Source organism: Gorilla gorilla, chromosome 21 (genome assembly GCF_029281585.2).
Source record: "Gorilla gorilla gorilla isolate KB3781 chromosome 21, NHGRI_mGorGor1-v2.1_pri, whole genome shotgun sequence".
NCBI classification, from domain to species: domain Eukaryota; kingdom Metazoa; phylum Chordata; class Mammalia; order Primates; family Hominidae; genus Gorilla; species Gorilla gorilla.
In genome coordinates, this window is record NC_073245.2 from 11,018,429 (window position 1) to 11,036,387 (window position 17,959).

At 41.8% G+C, this 17,959-nt stretch overlaps 1 long non-coding RNA gene across 1 annotated transcript in view; it reads right to left on the reverse strand.

The window, feature by feature from the left end:
- Positions 1-17,959, reverse strand: part of LOC129528991 (uncharacterized) — an 85,206-nt gene that overhangs the window by 59,997 nt on the left and 7,250 nt on the right. The gene's annotated exons all lie outside the window — the stretch shown is intronic.

A 17,959-nucleotide genomic window follows, 5' to 3' on the forward strand; every position in this document is an offset into this window, starting at 1 on the left:
GCAGGTAGGGGTCTCTGTGATTCTCTGGCCCTTTCTTTCATGATCCCACCATGGCTGTCACTGTTCTTGGCATAGTGTTCACGTTCAAGGTAGGAAGAGGGAGGGTGAAATGGAACCAATGATTCTTTCCCTTCCTCATATATCTCATTGGCTAAACTGGGTCACAAGGACACCCTTAGCTGCAAGGAAGTCTAGGAAATCAAGAATCTGGCAGAGGGAATGAGATTACTGTGTCAGGTTTACTAATGGTGATTAATTGCCCAGGACAGGGTACCTGAGCCCCTCAAACAAAACTAAGAAAGAAAGGGATAGAGGAGTAGGAAATGGTTACTGAGCGAGCAGCTAGGCATGCCTGCCATAACTAATGGAAGAAAGTTGGCAACCCTAGGTCAGCCCCCCAACAACCCTAATTTTTGGAAGGTGGAATTTACTGCTCCATGAAATGATGGACACTAGGAAGCACTGGAATAGATGATTGATTTTCAAACCAGATTCTTGTGTTGCCCAGAGTTATTTAGGGGCTGCTGTTAGGGCAGGAAGGTGGAGGAAGGGGTGGAGATACTGGTCCCCAATCTTCCTGCCACTTTTATTGGAGTATTATATTGAGTATATGCATAAAATTATACTTGCTGTACAGTATTGCCCCCTTATCCTCAAGGGATAATATCTTTTTTTTTTTTTTTTTTTGGAGATGGAGTCCCACTGTGTCACCAGGCTGGAGTGCAGTGGCGCGATCTCGGCTCACTGCAACCTCTACCTCCTGGGTTCAAGCGATTCTCCTGCCTCAGCCTCCCAAGTAGCTGGGACTATGGGTGCTCGCCACCACGCCCAGCTAACTTTTGTATTTTTAGTAGAGATGGGGTTTCACCATGTTGCCAAGAATGGTCTTGATCTCTTGACCTCATGATCCACCTGCCTTAGCCTCCCAAAGTGCTGGGATTACAGGCATAAGCCACTGTGCCTGGCTCAAGGGATAATTTCCAAGACCCCCTGTGGATGCCTGACACTACCGCTAGTGCCAAACAACCTGATTACCATCAATCAGAACTCATTTCTGTTCCTATCTTCCACCCACAATTGTAATGCCTTTTCCATTTTAACCAAGCACTTATTATACACTATGTCCATAACTTTTGCAGTTTGAGGTATGACAGCAAAATTAGCATACATTTCATTTTCCTTCTTCACATTTTCACAGGTGGAAGAGTCTTTCTTACCACAGATCACAGCAACCTCGGCATATGACTTTTTTCTTTCCCTATTAACTCAAGAACTTTTATCTTGACTTTTAACTTAAAGGAAGCACTTTACAGCTTCTCTTTGGCATATCCAAATTCCCAACATCACTACTCTTGCACTTTGGGGCCATTGCTAAGTAAAATAAGGGTGACTTGAACACAAGCACTGCAACACCAGGACATTCGATCTGAGAACTGAGCCAACTACTATGTAACTAACAGTCGGGGACTGTGTACAGCACGGGTATACTGGACAAGGGGATAATTTCATCACACTACTGAGAATGGCATGCAGTTTAAAACTTATGAATTGTTTATTTCTGAAATTTTCCATTTAATATTTTTGGACCCTCGTTGACCTTAGGTAGCAGAAACCAAGGATAAGTGGGGGTTATTATATACATATATGTATATATGTATGTTTAACTGTATATGTGTGTGTATATGCATATATGTGTATCTTTACATATATACATACATACATACATAAAGATATAGAAGGATACATAGCAGGAATTTCAAACTGGTGGCCCCTGAAGTAGAAATCAATATTTAAAATCTCTCTGACTTTTGAATTCGTTTACACCTGACTTTGTATTCTCCATTACTTCACAGATTCAGACATTCCTGATTTTTTAATGTCAAAGTTCACATATTTGTATTAATATTTATATAAATTAACTCACCCTATGCACACATTTATATTAATTTTACTGCCACCCAATTCACATTTATATCAACTGCCTGGCCCCATAAGCATTTAGTTCGTGGCTCTGAATACGCCCAGGCATTAACTATGGTTCTCTCTAGGTCATGAGTCGTTTTTAATTTTTTCTTTTTCCTGGTCTGCCCTGTCTAATTTTGCTAAAATAAACAAACATGGCTTTTGTAATAATGGAGAAAGACGCCATTTTAATTAAAAAGTAATAACAATGTGGCCTGTGGCCCTCTGGGCTGTTTGGGCCACGCTGCACTGGCCCCCACTGAGCCTGGCTTTTCTGGCTGCTGCTTTTCCTGCCTCCCCAGCCTGCCTCAAGTGTGTCGCCAAGTGAGCGGCTGGGGTCCCTTCCTTTCCCTGTGATTGGGGTCCAGTGAGAGCTGGGGGTTGGATACTGTCTGAAGAATGGGCCCTTCCTGGAAGCGTTTGGAAACCCAGTTGGGGTCTGAGGTCCTTTCAAACGCTGAACTCAAGCGTGGGGACTCAGTCCCTGGAAATGCCAACTGCTTTACTCTGACTGGGACTGTTGATAGATATATTGCTTCATGCTAATGTGGTATTATCACAACACAGTTCCACTCTCAGCTACTGCAAGTCACTAAGACAACATCTGGTTTGAATCTTTTCTCATTATGGCCTAAAAAAATAAAAGCTGAAATCCAAACCACTCCTTTAACACTCTGTCTCTCTTCCTTTTTTCTTCCTCTCCCTTTTCTCTTTCTTTTGCACTCCAGAAACTTCAAATGAGGGGGAGGAGTTTAGAAATTGTCCATCCTATGTGCCCTTCTCCCCATTTTACAGATGGGGACGCTGAGGCCCAGGGAGGAGCAGTGACCTGCTATATCACAAACCTTGTTAAGGTAAGCAGCTCAAGTCTCCCAGGTTTCTTATCTGCAAGCCAGGATGGCACTGACCTCTCCCCACATCACCTTTAAGGGACCCCCTCAAGGGGCAGACAGGATGGGGCGTGGTGATCAGTAAGGAACCTAGGCAAGCATTAGCTGTTGCCACCGTCCAAGGGCTTCTAGTTAATTGGTAGCAGAATTAGGTCTTTCTAGAATCTGAGTCCTCTGATTTCTAATGGTAATGTACTCTACAATTTACTTGGGAGGAAGGACTAAGATAATAACAATAATATCTTCTAACGTGCTGGATGCTCCACTAAGTGTTTTATGAATAGTGCAACATCACAGCGGAGAGCTATGTGCTGGAGCCCAGCTATGACCTTGAGCAAGCACATCCCTCTTTAAGCCTCTTTCCACTTGTGAAAAATGGAAACAGTAATGGGGTAACAAGATTGTTAAGAGGATGAAATGAGAGATTGTGTGTATAGGGCTAGGTTTTACCATGATGCACACATGTGCACAAATGATGCAGGCTTTACTTTCTCTAATGGATCTGTGTGTGTGTGTGTGTGTGTGTGTGTGTGTGTGTGTGTGTGTGTGTGTGTGTGTAAGAAGCTCCTGGGGATCTTGCTTCCCCTCTCTCTACTTCTTCTCTACTTCCTTCTCTCTACTTCTCTTTCCCTGACTTCTCTCTCTTCCCTGATCTTCCTTCCTAGACACACAGGACATCCCTAACAACTTATCCTAGATTTTTTCTACCTATGAAAAAATAGGTAGAAAAGTGGATCTTGCTTACAGTCAGGATCCATCTTGCTGCCCAGCAGGCCAGGCTTTTCATGTATGGATGGGAACATAAAGAGTTGGAAAGATTAGCTTCTCTCTAAAAAAAAAACAACACTGGCTTTCAAGACTATTTCTTTGTGAGGAACCCGTAATTCCTATTTGGAAGGTCCAAGGTTCAACATAAACTTTTTTCCCTTGAGCTCCTGCTGTAACACTCTTGATCCCCACTGATACCTCTGGCTTTCTTGGGAGAAAGCTAAGGAACAAGGAAAGGGAAAGAAGAAAAGCCCAGTGAAATATTTCAAAATCTTAGTCCTTGTTACACTTCTGAGAAGCATTTACTTAGTGTCTGGAACTTAAGTAGAAATCAGTGATCTCAGCGATTACCCTTTTTTTCATGTATTCCCCACAATAGTAGATATTATCATTATCTATTTGCTTCGAAAATAAGCCATTTTATTCAAGTATAATTCATATACAGAAAAGTGCACAAACCCTAAGTGTACAGCTTAATATCAAAGTGATATTAAGTAACACACTAAGTGACTGTCACTCTTCATATTCCCCCCCTCCTCATGTTCCCTCCCCTTCCCTGCCCCAAATAGCAACCTCTCTCATGACTTCTAACACCATGGACTCATTTTGCCTGTTTTTGCACTTTATGTACATGGAATCATGCAGTACAGTACAGTATTGTGTCTGGCTTCTTTCATTGAAAATTATAATTGTGAAATTCATCCATGTTGTTGCATGAAGTAGAAGCTCATTTATTTTTGTTGCTCTTTAGTTTTCTATATATGAGTAAACCACAATTTATTTATTCATTTTACTGGCAATGTACTTTAACATTATTCCCAGTTTGGGGCTTTTGTAGAATTCTATGAACACTTTGTATTTGTCTTCTGGTGCACATGGGTACTCATTTATATTAGGCATAAACCTAGGAGTAGAATTGATAGTCCACAGGGTATGCATATATTTGGCTTTATTAGATACTATCAATTTTCCAAAGCTGCTGTACCAATGTAAAGTAAGATGTATAAAAGTTTCACTTGCCCTACATTCTTGTTTATACTTGGCATTGTCAGAGTTTTCCTTTTTAGCCATTCCAGTGAATGTGTAGAGTTATCTCATTGAGGCTTAAATTTTCCTTTCCCTGATAACCAGTGAAGCTGAGTACATTTTCAATTGCTTATTGGCCATTTGGATATTCTCTTTTGTGAAGAGCTTGTTTGGGTGTGTTGTCCCTTTTTAAATTGAATTGCCTTTTTCTTAATGACTGAAGGCACTTTTTATATGTTCTATTTGACAAGTCCTTTTTTGGTTGTTCATACAGCAAATGTGTTCTTTTACTCTGTAGTTTACCTTTTGCTTTTTTGATAATGTCTTTGGATGAACAGACATTCCTAATTTCAATAAAGTCCAGTTTATCAATCTTCCTTTATGATCAGCATTTCTCTGAACCATTTAAGGAATCTTTGTGTAACCTAAGGACAAGAATATATTTACCAATTGTTTGGATTTTCAAATTTAGATTCACAAATCACCTGGGATTTATTTATTTATTAATTTAATGGTGTGAGGTAGGGAATTGTCTTAGCTTAGGCTGCTATATCAAAACACCATACATTGAGTGTCTTGAACAACAGACATTTATTTCTCACAGTTCTAGAGGCTAAGAAGTCCAAGATCACAACATTCAGTTTCTGGTGAGGGTCCCCTTCCAAGTTTGCAGATGGCCACATTCTTGCTGTGCTTATGTGGCCTTTCCTCTGTGTGACCACATGGAGAGAGAGAGAGATCTCTCTGTCTTCCTCTTCTTAAAAGGGCACTAATCCCATCAGGAGGAGCTCACCCTCATGATCTAATCTAAGCCTCCTTACCTCCCAAAATCCCGTCTCCGAATATCATCACATTCGGTGTTAGTGCTTCAACATATGAATTTGGCATGGGTGGGGTGAAGGGTAAGGGGGACAAAAATATTCATCCCCTAACAGGAATCAAGGATTTATTTTTTTCCCAAATGGACATCCTATTGCCCTATTACCATTTATTGAAAAGTCTGCTTTTTCCTCACTGTACTACATGGTCATTTCTGTCCTAAATCATCACATACAGGTGGGGCTGTTTCTAGACTCTGTGCATTCCATTGGTCTCTTTGTGCCAATACTACCTTACCTTAATTACTGATTTTATAATTTACATCTCTGCTAGAGCGAAATCCTAATTTCTTCCTCAAGATTTTATTTGGCTATTCTTGGCTCTGGGTTTTCATGTAAATTTTAGAATAAGATTGACTTTTTTTTTCAAAGAAAGAAAGAAAAATTTCCTGAGGTTTAATCAAGATTGCATTAAATTTGTAGGTCCAATCAGGAAAAGGTGACATCACTGCAAGTTGAACAAACATGAACATAGATGATACCCATTTTAGAGATAAGAACATTAAATTTAGGATCATTAACGGAGAAGTGTGACCCAATCATCTCTGAAACAGGATGATCACAAGCCCTGATAAAACACACTGTCAAGATTAACTCCTTGGAGCTTGCTGGAGGAGCTGGGAGCTTGGCAAGAGTAGTCCTACACTCAATCAGTTTGAGAGAGAAACAGCCTTGGCCAGGGGAAGGACCCCAGATGACAGAGGTAGATGGGCTTAACATGTTCCTACCCCTACACAGATTAAGTGTGCCTTGAGCCCATCACCTGTCTTCACTGAGCCGCACATACTTGAGAGTCATTTTTATTCTGCTTCTTTCTTTCCTTTTCCTTCTGTAACAAGTGGAGGTTGATATAGGACAAATAACAGTTAATTTATTCCCCCATTCCCCTAAGCCTTATTTTAAAAGTTAAAAAATAATAAGAGCTAGTGTTTAATGAGCTTACCCTGTGTCTAGCAGTGTTCTAAAACTTTTTTAAAATTAAGAGATAATTTACATACTGTAAAATTCACCCTTTTAAAAGCATCAAATTCAGTGGTTTGTGCAACGATTGCCACTATCTATTTCCAGAATATTTTTATCACCCTAAAAACCTCCCACTGGAGTGAACCCTAATGTAAACTATGGCTTTAGGTGATAGTGATGTGTCAATGTAGATTCACTGATTGTAGCAAATGTACCACTCTGGTGTGGGATTTTGATAGTGGAGGAGGCCATGCATATATGGGGGGAGAGGGTATGTGAAAAATCTCAGTACCTTCCACTCAATTTTGCTGTGAATTGAAAACTGCTCTTTAAAAAGTCTATTAAAAAAGAAAAAAGGAAGAAACCTCATACCCATTAGCAGTCACTTCCAATTCCCCCTCCCACAAGCCCCCAGCAACCATTAATCTACTTTATGTTTCTAAGGATTTGCCTATTCTGGACTTATATGAAGAGTCGTACAATATGTGGACTTTTCAGTCTGGCTTCTTTCACTTAGCATTGTGTTTTCAAGGTTCATCCATGTTATCACATTGTCACAACAAAGTTAACAAAGTACTGTATCAGTATTTCATTCTTTTTGATGGCCGAATAATATTCTATTGCATGGCTACATCACGTTTTGCTTATCTATTTATCAGTTGATGGAACACTTAGGTAGTTTCCACCTTTTGGTTAATATGAGTAATGCTGCTATGGACATACATGTAATAGTAATGCTGCTATGGACATACATGTACAAGTTTTTGTGTGAATATGTGTTTTCACTTCTATTGAGTGTATAACTAGGATTGGAATTCATGGGTTATAGTCATGGTATTTCTAGGTTTAACTCTTTGAGGAACTGCCAAATCGTTTTCCAAAAGGGATGCATCATTTTACATTTCTACCAGCAACATATGAGAGTTCCAATTTATCCACATTCTCACCAGCATGTTATTGCCCCTCTTTTTTTTATTATACCATCTTAGTGGATGTGAAGTGGTATCTGATTCTAATTTTGATTTGCAAAAGACTAATAATGTTGATCATCTTTTCATGTGTATATCACCCATTTGTGTATCTTCCTTGGAAAAACGTCTACACAAATCCTTTGTCTTTTTTTTTTTTTTTTTTTTTTGAGATGGAGTTTTGCTCTTGTAGCCCAGACTGGAGTGCAATGGTGCAATCTCAGCTCACTGCAACCTCTGCCTCCCAGGTTCAAGCGATTCTCCTGCCTCAGCCTCCCAAGTAGCTGAGATTACAGGTGCCTGTCACCACGCCCAGCTAATTTTTCTATTTGTTTGTTTGTTTGTTTAGTAGAGACAGGGTTTCACCATGTTGGCCAGGATGGTCTGGAACTCCTGACCTCAGGTAATCCACCCGCCTCGGCCTCCCTTGGTCCATTTTTAAATTGGGTTGTGGTTTTTTAATTCCTGAGCTGTAGGAGTATATATTCTGGATATTTAGACCCTTATCAGATATGTGTTTTGGAAATATTCTCCAATTCTGTGGGTTGTCTTTTAATTTTCTTGATAGTGTTATTTGAATACAAACGTCTTCAATTTTTCTTTTGGTTGCTTGTGCTTTAGATGTCATATTGAAAAAAACATTGCCTAATCCAAGGCAATGAAGACTTACTCCTAAATTTTATTCTAAGAGTTTTATAGTGTTAGCTCTTACATTTAAGACTTTGATCCATTTTTAGTCAATTTACATATATGGATTAAGATAAGAATCCACCTTTAGTCTTTTGTATTCTGCCATTCCAGGATCATTTGTTGAAAAGACTATTCTTTGGCCAGGCATGGTGGCTCACACCTGTAATCCCAGCACTTTGGGAGGCCGAGGTGGGCAGATCACGTGGTAAGGAGTTTGAGACTAGCCGGGCCAACATGGTGAAACTCCGTCTCTATTAAAAATACAAAAAAAATTAGCCAGGCATGGTGGCACACACCTGTAGTCCCAGCTACTCAGGAGGCTGAGGCAGGAGAATCGCATGAACCCAGGAGGTGGAGGTTGCAGTGAGCTGAGATCATGCCACTTCACTCCAGCCCGGGCGACAGAGCAAGACTTCGTTTCAAAAAAAAAAAAAAAGAAAGAGATAGAAAAGACTATTCTTTTCCCCATTGAATTATCTTAGTATCTTTATCAAAAATCAATTGCCCATAAATGTATGAATTTACTTATTTCTGGACTCTCAATTCTGTTCCAGTGATCTATATGTCTATCCTTATGCCAGTACCACATAGTCTTGATTGCTAGAGCTTTGTAACAGATTTCAAAATAGGAAGGTATGAGTCTGCCAATGTTTCCTTCTTAAGATTATTTTGACCTTTCTAGGTCCCTTGCATTTCCACATGAATTTTAGGACCAACTTATCAATATCTGCCAAATTGTCAGCTGGGATTTTGATAGGAATTACTATGATCTATAAATCAATTTGGAGAATATTGCCAATATTATCTCTTTCAATTATGAACACAGATTTCTTCCCATTTATTTAAATCTTTAATTTCCTTCAATAATGTCTCATAGTTTTCAGTATACAAGTCTTCTGCTTCTTTTGTTAAATTTATTCCTAAATATCTTATCCTTTTTAGTGCTATTATAAATGGAATTGTTTTATCTCATTTTGGATTGTTCATTGCTGATGCACAGAAATATAATTGATTTTTTCATTTTGATCTTATATTCTGCAGCCTTACAGAATCCTTTTATTAGCCTTCTTAGCTTTTTTTGGTGAAATCTTTAGGATTTTATAAAGATCATGATGATGTCATCTTCAAATAGAAATAGTTTTACTTTTCCTTTCCAATATAGATGCCTTTTATTTCTTTTGTATTGTTATTATCACACATAAACTGCATGACCATCAACATAGATTCATAACCATTTCTTTACACAGTCATCTTTTAAGTCAGATAAGAGGAAAAAGGTTTATAAAAATATATAAATATTTACATAACATGTATTTCTACTGTATCCTTTTACTGGTGTTCTTTATTTCTTCTTGTGAATTCAAGTTGCTCTCTAGAGTCCTTTTATTCAGCCTGAAGAATTCTCTTTAGTATTTCTTAAAGAACAGATTTGCTAACAATAAAGTCTCTTAGTTTTTGCTTATCTGGGAATGTTTTAATTTCTCTCTTTTTTTTTAAGGAAAGCTTTGCTGGATATAGAATTCTTGATTGACAATTTCTTTCAGTGCTTTGAATGTGTCATTTCATCACCTTCTGGTCTCCATGGTTTATAATGAGAAATCAGCTGTTATTCTTATTGGGGACCCCTTGTACCTGGTTAGCAGTTTTTTTTCTTGCTGCCTTCAAGATTCTCTCCATGTGTTTCACTTTCAACAGTTTGATTATGATGTGTCTACATGTAGGTCTCTGAGTTTATCCTAGAGTTTGTTATGCTGCTTAGATGTGTAGGTAAATGTTTTTCCATCAAATTATTTCTTCAAATATTCTGAATCTTTCTCTCCTTTGCTTCTGGAACTCCTGTTACGCATATGGCATTATGCTTGATAATGTCTCATAGGTCTTTGAGGCTCTGTTTATTTTTCTTTATTCATTTTTCTTTGTGTCCTTCAGACTGACTACTCTCAATTGACCCAACTTCAAGTTTGCTGACTTTCTTGTTGCCTGCTCCAGTTTGCTGTTATGCCCCTCTAGTGAATTTTTAATCTTAGTTATTGTGATTTCCAACTCCAAAATTTCCATTTGGTCCTTTTATAAATATAATTTTAAATCTCTTTATTGTTACTATCTATTTGGTGAGACATCATTCTACTTTCCTTTAGTTCTTTATACGTGATTTCCTTTAGCATGTATTTTAAATGGATTATTTAAAGTCTTTGGTAAGTTCAATGTCTGGGCTTCCTCAGGGACAGTTTTTATTGATTCCTTTTTCTCCTATATAGGGACCAGTTTCTCCTTCTCCTTCTCTTTCTCCTTCTTCTCCTCTTTTTTCTCCTTTTTCTCCTCCTCTTCCTCCTCCTTCTCCTCCTGCTTCTCCTTCTTCTTTATTTTTTTGAGACAGAGTCTCACTCTGTAACCCAGACTGGAATGCAATGGTGTGATCATAACTCACTGCAGCCTTAAACTCCTGGGCTCAAGCAGTCCTCCTGCCTCAGCCTCCCAAGTAGCTAGGACTACAGTGCACACCACCACAGGCTAGTTTTTTAAAATTTTTTAGAGATGAGGTCTTGCTATGTTGCCCAGGCTGGTCTTGAACTCTTGGTCTCAAACAATCCTCCCTCCTTAGCCTCCCAACGTGCTAGAATTACAGATGTATCCGGCCACATGGCCATGAGCCACTGTACCTGGCCATAGTTTCTTATTTCTTTTCATGTCTCTTTTTTGTTTGTTTGTTTAAACCTGAATATTTTACATAATATATTATGGATGCTTTGGAAATTATATTCTAGCCCCTCCCCACATGTTGATGTTGTGGCGTTTGGTTTTTTTAAGTGACTTTTCTGAACTGCTTCTATAAAGGCTGGATCCTTTTGTCTGTATGATATTGAAATATTGGGCAGAAATTTCCTTAAATGCCTGCAACTAATATGTCTCCCAGTTTTTGTTGAGGGTCTGCCTGTATGTTGAAGCATATTCAAAACTCAGGTAGGCAATTGATAACTCTGCCTTAGCCTTCACGTTCGGCTTGTGCAGAGCCTCAAGGTCATCCAGAGGTGATAGTTTAGGGCCCTCTCAAGTCTTTCCTGTGCGCATGGACAGCCCTGGGCACCTGTACCACCCCACACATGCTCATGGCCTTCTAGATTCCCAGGAAATGTCAGAGCTTTTCAAAGCCCCTATAGGACATCTTATTCTCCAGCTTTTCCTTTAAAGCTTTTTGGTTAGCTTATTGTTTGCCCCAAATGTTATTTACAACCAATGCAATCACAAAGTTAAATAATTGCCTCTAAACGTTTTTGACAAATAGCACCAGTGAAAAGCAAGAAAAACTTTTTGCACTGTGTAAGCTCTGAGTCAGCTAAAATAAAGACAACCTTGCAAGTGGGGTCTTGCAGGGAACCACCAGATGGGCCAGCAAGGACAATTCCAGGGAATGTGGCTTTGAAGGAGCTTCAACTCTATTTTGTCCCCTCTGGTGGCTACCAGTTTGATAGTTTTCACCATAAATGTGGGCTACTGGTTTCCAAGGCTACCACAGAGCTGAAAAGAGGGGGATGGGAATAGGGCAAGTAAAAACATCACAGAGGTCACTGTTCTTATCAAGATTTAGCCTTTTTTCTTGAATAAATGTTCCCTCAATTGCTGCAAGCCTTTGATTAATTTCAAGATTCTGAAAAAGTTGATTCTGATCATTTTTTTTCCACTTTCCTTATCAGAGGAAAGAATTTTTCAGTCTTCCTCCACCATTTTTACTGATGTCACCTCTGTTCTACGCCAGATATTGCCTTATGTAATTTTCACCACAACTCTATGTGGTAGGTATTGATTTTTTTTATTATTATTTTCTCCATTTTACAGACGAGGAATCTGAGGCACAGAGAGGGGAAGTGACTTGCCCCAGGTCACACAGCCAACAAGTGGTAGAGCAAGGATTCAAATGCAGAGTTTAACTCTAGGCCTGGAATTCTCACTGGGATCTTTTGTCTCCCTAGAAGTGGGAAAGGAGCACTGGCTTTGGGAGTCAGGAAGTCTGAATTCAAGTCCCAGCTTTGCTGTTGTCCAATTATGTGAGCGTCAGTGCACTACTCTCTCTCTGCCTCAATTTCCCCATGTGTAAAATGAAGTCGTTGACTGATATCTCCTATTCTCTCCAAGAGTTTGGGTTTCCCCAGAGTGAGAACTGCCCACCAGACATAAAACTATGATCTCTGCATGGGGCCCAGGCCTTGGCACTGCTGCTACAAAGGGTAACCTGTCCTCCCAGAGCCCTTCCTTAGTGGGCAACAGCAGCCATCACAAACTGCTCTAGCCCAGCCCAGTCACTTGGGTGCTTTAGGTGACTCCAGAGGAGGCTTTTGCCTGCCAGAGCTGCCACTGGCCACAGGCTCCTTTCACTTGTGTTGTAGATCCCAGAGCACTAATTCCCCCACTGGCTCCTAGGCGGTGCTGCCCAACACCAAGGAAGGCCAGACTGAGAAGGGGAAGTCTTTGCTTCATCCTCTGCTCCTCTCACTTCTACTCCCCATCTTAATTCCCCTTCCATCAAAGCCTGCAGGAACCTGACTCTGCTTTCAGTCCATGGAATAAAGGGCATTCTTTAAAAATATATACACTTTCCCAGTCTTTTCTTTGACCTACAAGGTCCTACTAATATCAGGCTTCCAAGTTACCCCTATGACCTCATCTCCTATCACTCACCTCCCTCCCTGGGCTCCTGAGACACATGCCAGGCACACTCCCACCTCAGGGCTTTTGTACTTGCTGTTCCATCTGCCTGGGACATCAGAGGGCTCACTCTGTCACCTCCTCAAGTCTTTGCTCAAACATCCCTTTTCAGTGAGGCCTTCCCTGGACTCCCTAGTTAAAACACCTCACTCCTAACTTCCCTTTCTTCTCCCGACTTCGTTTTCCCCCTTAGGACAATAAATTGCTTTTTTGCCCAAACCAGTTTGTTTTCCTTCCTTTGCAAACTAAGCATTCCTATGAATTATAGCCCTCAATGAAGACCCAATAGCTGAACCTCCAAAGGCAAGGGCTCCTCTTCTGACCCCATCAAAGGTTTTGGCATGGAGCTGGGTGCACTGGAGGCCCGGACCCAAAGCAGGACAACTTGTCTTGCTTCGGCAATTGGCACAGGGATGCTCTAAGATGACAGCTGTGTGCAGGAGGGCAGCTGGGCCACAGACAAGGCGGGGAGAAGACACAGATTCAGATGAAGCTGGACTCTGCCCTGTCCTCATCCTGGCCAACTCAAGACCTGACCCAGCAGTTGGGAAACATCTTTTCCTTTTCTCTTGCTAAAGTCCAGCTGGGGCCAGCCTTTTTCCACCAGGCCACGTGAGCAAGATGGAAACTATGACAGTTCTGGATGGGCTGGAGGCTGGACTTTATCCCTGCCACATCCCTGCCAGCCAGTCACCCTGACCTACCACATCCATGCCACCTGCCTGCCAGGCCATTCCCAGAGTTGCTCTGTCCTGGACAGCTTGGCAGCTGTGAAGTGCCTCACACAGTGGAGGGAATAGGAGATGATGTCACTCAGGAGTTCGGTTGACCTAGCACTCCTAGAAAGATGGGCAGACTGAGGCCCCACCAGGGGAGGAGGTGCTCAACAAAATCTCGTGTTCAACAAAATCATATGGCTTGCGACACCAGAGAGGCCTGGGTTTTAACCCAGTTTGTGCTGATTTTCGAAGTGGTCAGAACTATTCTTACAAGGTGTCAACGCACACTGAGTGAGGGCATGGGTCAGGGTTGTTTGTGTGTGTTGCCCATTTCATCCTCCTCACAATACAGTGTAAGAGACACTGTTATAACCTTTGATTAGGGAACCAAGACTTCACTGTCTGTGAAGTATTCTACTCTACCAGCTCATTTCATCTTCACGCAACCAGGGAGTATTACAATTAGTCACTCCACTTTACAGATGAGATGAGAAGATGCTGGATGAGAAGCCTTGAATCTCCAGGCCAAAAAGGGCTATAGAGAAAACTACAGCACACCCTTCTGGGGAATGTATGATTCTAGCTCTGTTCGTTGTCTCTGAGCTTAATATTTTGCACTTTATAAATTGCAGATAACTGATAGACATACAAACTTTGTCTTGTCTGATGGAATTGACTTCCATCCCCTTTGTGGAAAAATTAACTCTGCCTCCAATTATAATTCAATTCCTTTATTCCATATAAATTTGTGCTTTTTTGACTTGTCCTTTGACCCAGTTGTAACATCTGTCTATTTATTTTACTCTATATACATTTGTACTTTTCTTTTGAATGAGTTATAACATCTGTCTTGCCCCCTCATTGTTTAACGAGTAAACTAAAATCTTTAGTATGGGTTCATTTTTATAGCTGTAAGAGAGTCACGGTTTTAACCTCTTTCTGAAAATTATCTTTTAACAGAGCCTAGAAATCAATGCCTGATTCTTACTGAAGTAGTCCTGGAAACCAACCCTCCCATTCCTCCTTGCTCACCTCCAGCACTCAGGGCGCCCTTCCATTTTGTAGGTAATCCTCATTCGGGGTGCTACCTATCACCCCTTAGCTTACAAACGTGCAAATTAAGGCTCAAAGAGGCAAAGCAACTTGCCCAAGTCTACAAGGGAAAGCCAAGCTGTGTGTGTGTGTGTGTATGTGTGTGTGTCCTGACTGCTTGACCAGATTGTGAATTCAGCTCTAGGTAGAGTACAAAGAATACATTTGGAAACAGTCTGGTGCTTGATGGGGGCCAGGTAATGCTGTGATTAAACAGCAGGTTCCAGGGGCCTTGGCAGGTTGCACAATCTCCAGGGAGTGAGACTGCAGCAGTACTGTTAGTACTGTTGGTGGTGTCTTTGACTCCTGCAAATCCTAAAGAACAGTCCAGGCCTAGGTGGTGGTCTATTTCTGTCCCTTCCTAGCTCTCCACCTAAGAAAATTGCCCAGGGTCATACTGCTTGTAAGTGAAAAAGCCGGGAATTGAGCCCAGGAAGTCTGACTTGCAAACTTGCATGCTGCAGGGTTCAAGACTTGGATTTAAACCCAAGTTTGTTCTTCTCAGCTGTGTGACCCTGGAAAAGTTGCTTAATTTCTCTGAGCTACTTAACTTCTCATTTAAAAGTTGTTAAGAAAATTGAATTAGATAACATGAGCCAAGTGCCAGACACATAGTAAATCCTCAATAAATAGGTGCTGTTTTCCAAGGCCTCATTATCTCAAATAATGAGCCACCTCTTAGGGGCCCTTATCATGAGCCAGGTACTGTGGGAGGCATTTTATTGACATCATGTTCAGAAATTCTCCCAACAGCCCTTGGGGAGACACCACTATAACCCCTATTTGACAATTTGATAAGCCATTTCCCCAAAGTTGCACAGTGAGTAAGCAAAGAGGCCGAGATGTAAACCCAGGTTCCCTGACTCCAAGGCCTAGACACTTTTCTACACTATGCACCTGCTAATGTATTTATTCACTCATCACATATTTATTGGGCACCTACTATGTTTGCCAGGCTCTGTTCTAGGTGCCAGGACTATAGCAGTGAACCAAACAGACACAAATCCCTGTGCTCATGAAGCTGATGTTCTGGTTTGGGGAGCATCAGGCAGAGCTTCTAGCCTTTCAAGGTAAGACTGGTCACCCCTCCCACCTGCCTGACCAAGGTGGGCAAGTGCCTGATGGAACTTTGGAGTTGGAGCTGGACATGGGTGGCATGGGGGCAAAGCAAGGATCAGGCCCAAGTCTGTGAAAGGATGGAGACAAAGAGAAGTAGGGGGTACAGGAAAGAGAGTGGCCTCAGAAACCGACCCTCTGTGCCTCCAAGGACTTAGGTTCTTTGGGGACCGTCTCTCCCTGAAGGCAACGATCCCCAGAGCTAAAATCAGGTATTTCCAGGTGTGAAGGCTGATTGCAGTATGGACAGAGCCTGCTGGGGGGCTCTGGTCTAGGGCTCCCCTGAACCTCCTGGAGGAATGAAGTCAGGATGGAGGAGAGTGTGCCTCTCCCTGCGTGGCTGCCATCTGTGGACATTTGGGTGGGCCAGGGTGCCCTCTTGTGGCCTCCCTTGTCTCTGCAGAGACTCTTCATGTGTCCCTGTGGTTGGAGGAGCTTCCCATGCCTAGATCGTTTCTCTGTTCCCAGCCTGGACCCTTGACCCTTTTTTCTATTCCCAGCCTCTTCTGCCCCTGAGGTCTGAAAAATGGTCCTCAGTCACGACTCTTGGCTTCTCCTGTGTAGATCTTGAAACTCAGAGCTCAGAATCCCGCAAGCCCTTAGTGATGCTGTTGGAGGCATGGCACTGTGATGAGGAGGCAAGCAGGCTGACCGCCTGGCTCAAATCCTGACCCTGCCGCTTAGGACAATGGCACAACTTCTCCCTTATTTTTCTCATTTTTAAAGAGAAGATAATAATAGTTTCTACCTTAAAGTGTTGTTCTTGGAATTAAATGAGACAATATACATTGAGCAATTTGTCAAAGCCCCAGTACTACCCCCCTGACCCCCACCACACACACACACTCACACTCACACCTTTTATGCCTTCCCTTAGTATTTCAAGGGCCTGAAACCTAACAAGTGCATTTTTCAGAATGACTTGCCAGCTGGGTTCCGAGTTAGATCCAGCCACTGGGAGGCAGAGGCAGGGGCACATTATTGCTTCTCCAACAGCAGTGGCAGAATCTTGAGTTTTAGGTTTCAGTTTGGCAGCAGCCTCTGCAGGTCCCCCGACCACCCTACATACACACATACTGCCCCAGGATGGGAGGCAGCTGTGATCACTGCTGGTGGTTTCCTGAAGCTCCTGCAATGTCCAGACTTTCTGAAAGCTGGTGGCAGCTTTCCCCAGTCTTTACATTCCAATCCATCCACTGGTTCAGTAAGCATCATATTTTTCCCATTAAATCCCCTTCTGCTGGATGTCAAGTAACCAGGGCTCTCATTCATTGTTGGCAGGTGTGGAAAATGGTATGACCATTTTGGGAACCCATTTGGCAGTTTCCTATAAACATATACTCTACCATAAGATCCAGCAATTCTACTCCTAGGAATTTATCCAAGACCAGTGAAATCATAAGGCCATACCAAGACCTGTCCACGTATGTCTACAGCAGCATTACTCATCATCATCCCAAGCTGGAAACAACCCAAATGCCCATCAATAAGGGACTGGACAAACTGGCACATCCATACAACACAATATTACTCAATAAAAAGGAAGGTACTGATACACACAACATGGATGAAGTTTGGACATGATGATGAGTGAAAAAAGGCATGAAGGGGTATTATTTTATGTGTCAGCTATGGAGGGGTGCCAAACCTTCAAGAAAATAATTGCCACACAGCTGTGAGGAGTGCAGTTTGCTAACATCCTCCAGCTGCAGGACCACTGGGATCGCGCTGAAGCCATGCTCTTTACGGGCAGCCCACCAAGCAGAGACAGCACTAAGGCCTGGCCATTTCAGTCCAACAGGGAACTCTCTTTGATATTTCTTGGTGCTGGGGTTCTCCGCTGGGCTGGCTGAGACTTTCTCACTAATCCTTATTCCTTCCTTCTCTTCTTTCGTAGGTGCCAGATCAGCAGAAAGGCCTGAAGGTTCTCCCCACATACTCCTGTTCCCACTCCCCTTTTCCTTTTGTGACTTATCCCCAATAAACCTCTAACACTGCTAACTCCATCTTGACATCTGCTTCCTGGGGCATTCTATACATTTCATTTATATGAACTTTTAAGAGAGGCAAAATTAGATACCAAAAATATAGATGCAAAAAACACAGATCAGTGGTTGCCTGGTGATATGATTTGGATGTTTTGTTCCCTCCAAATCTCCTGCTGAAATGTGACCTCCAATGCTAGA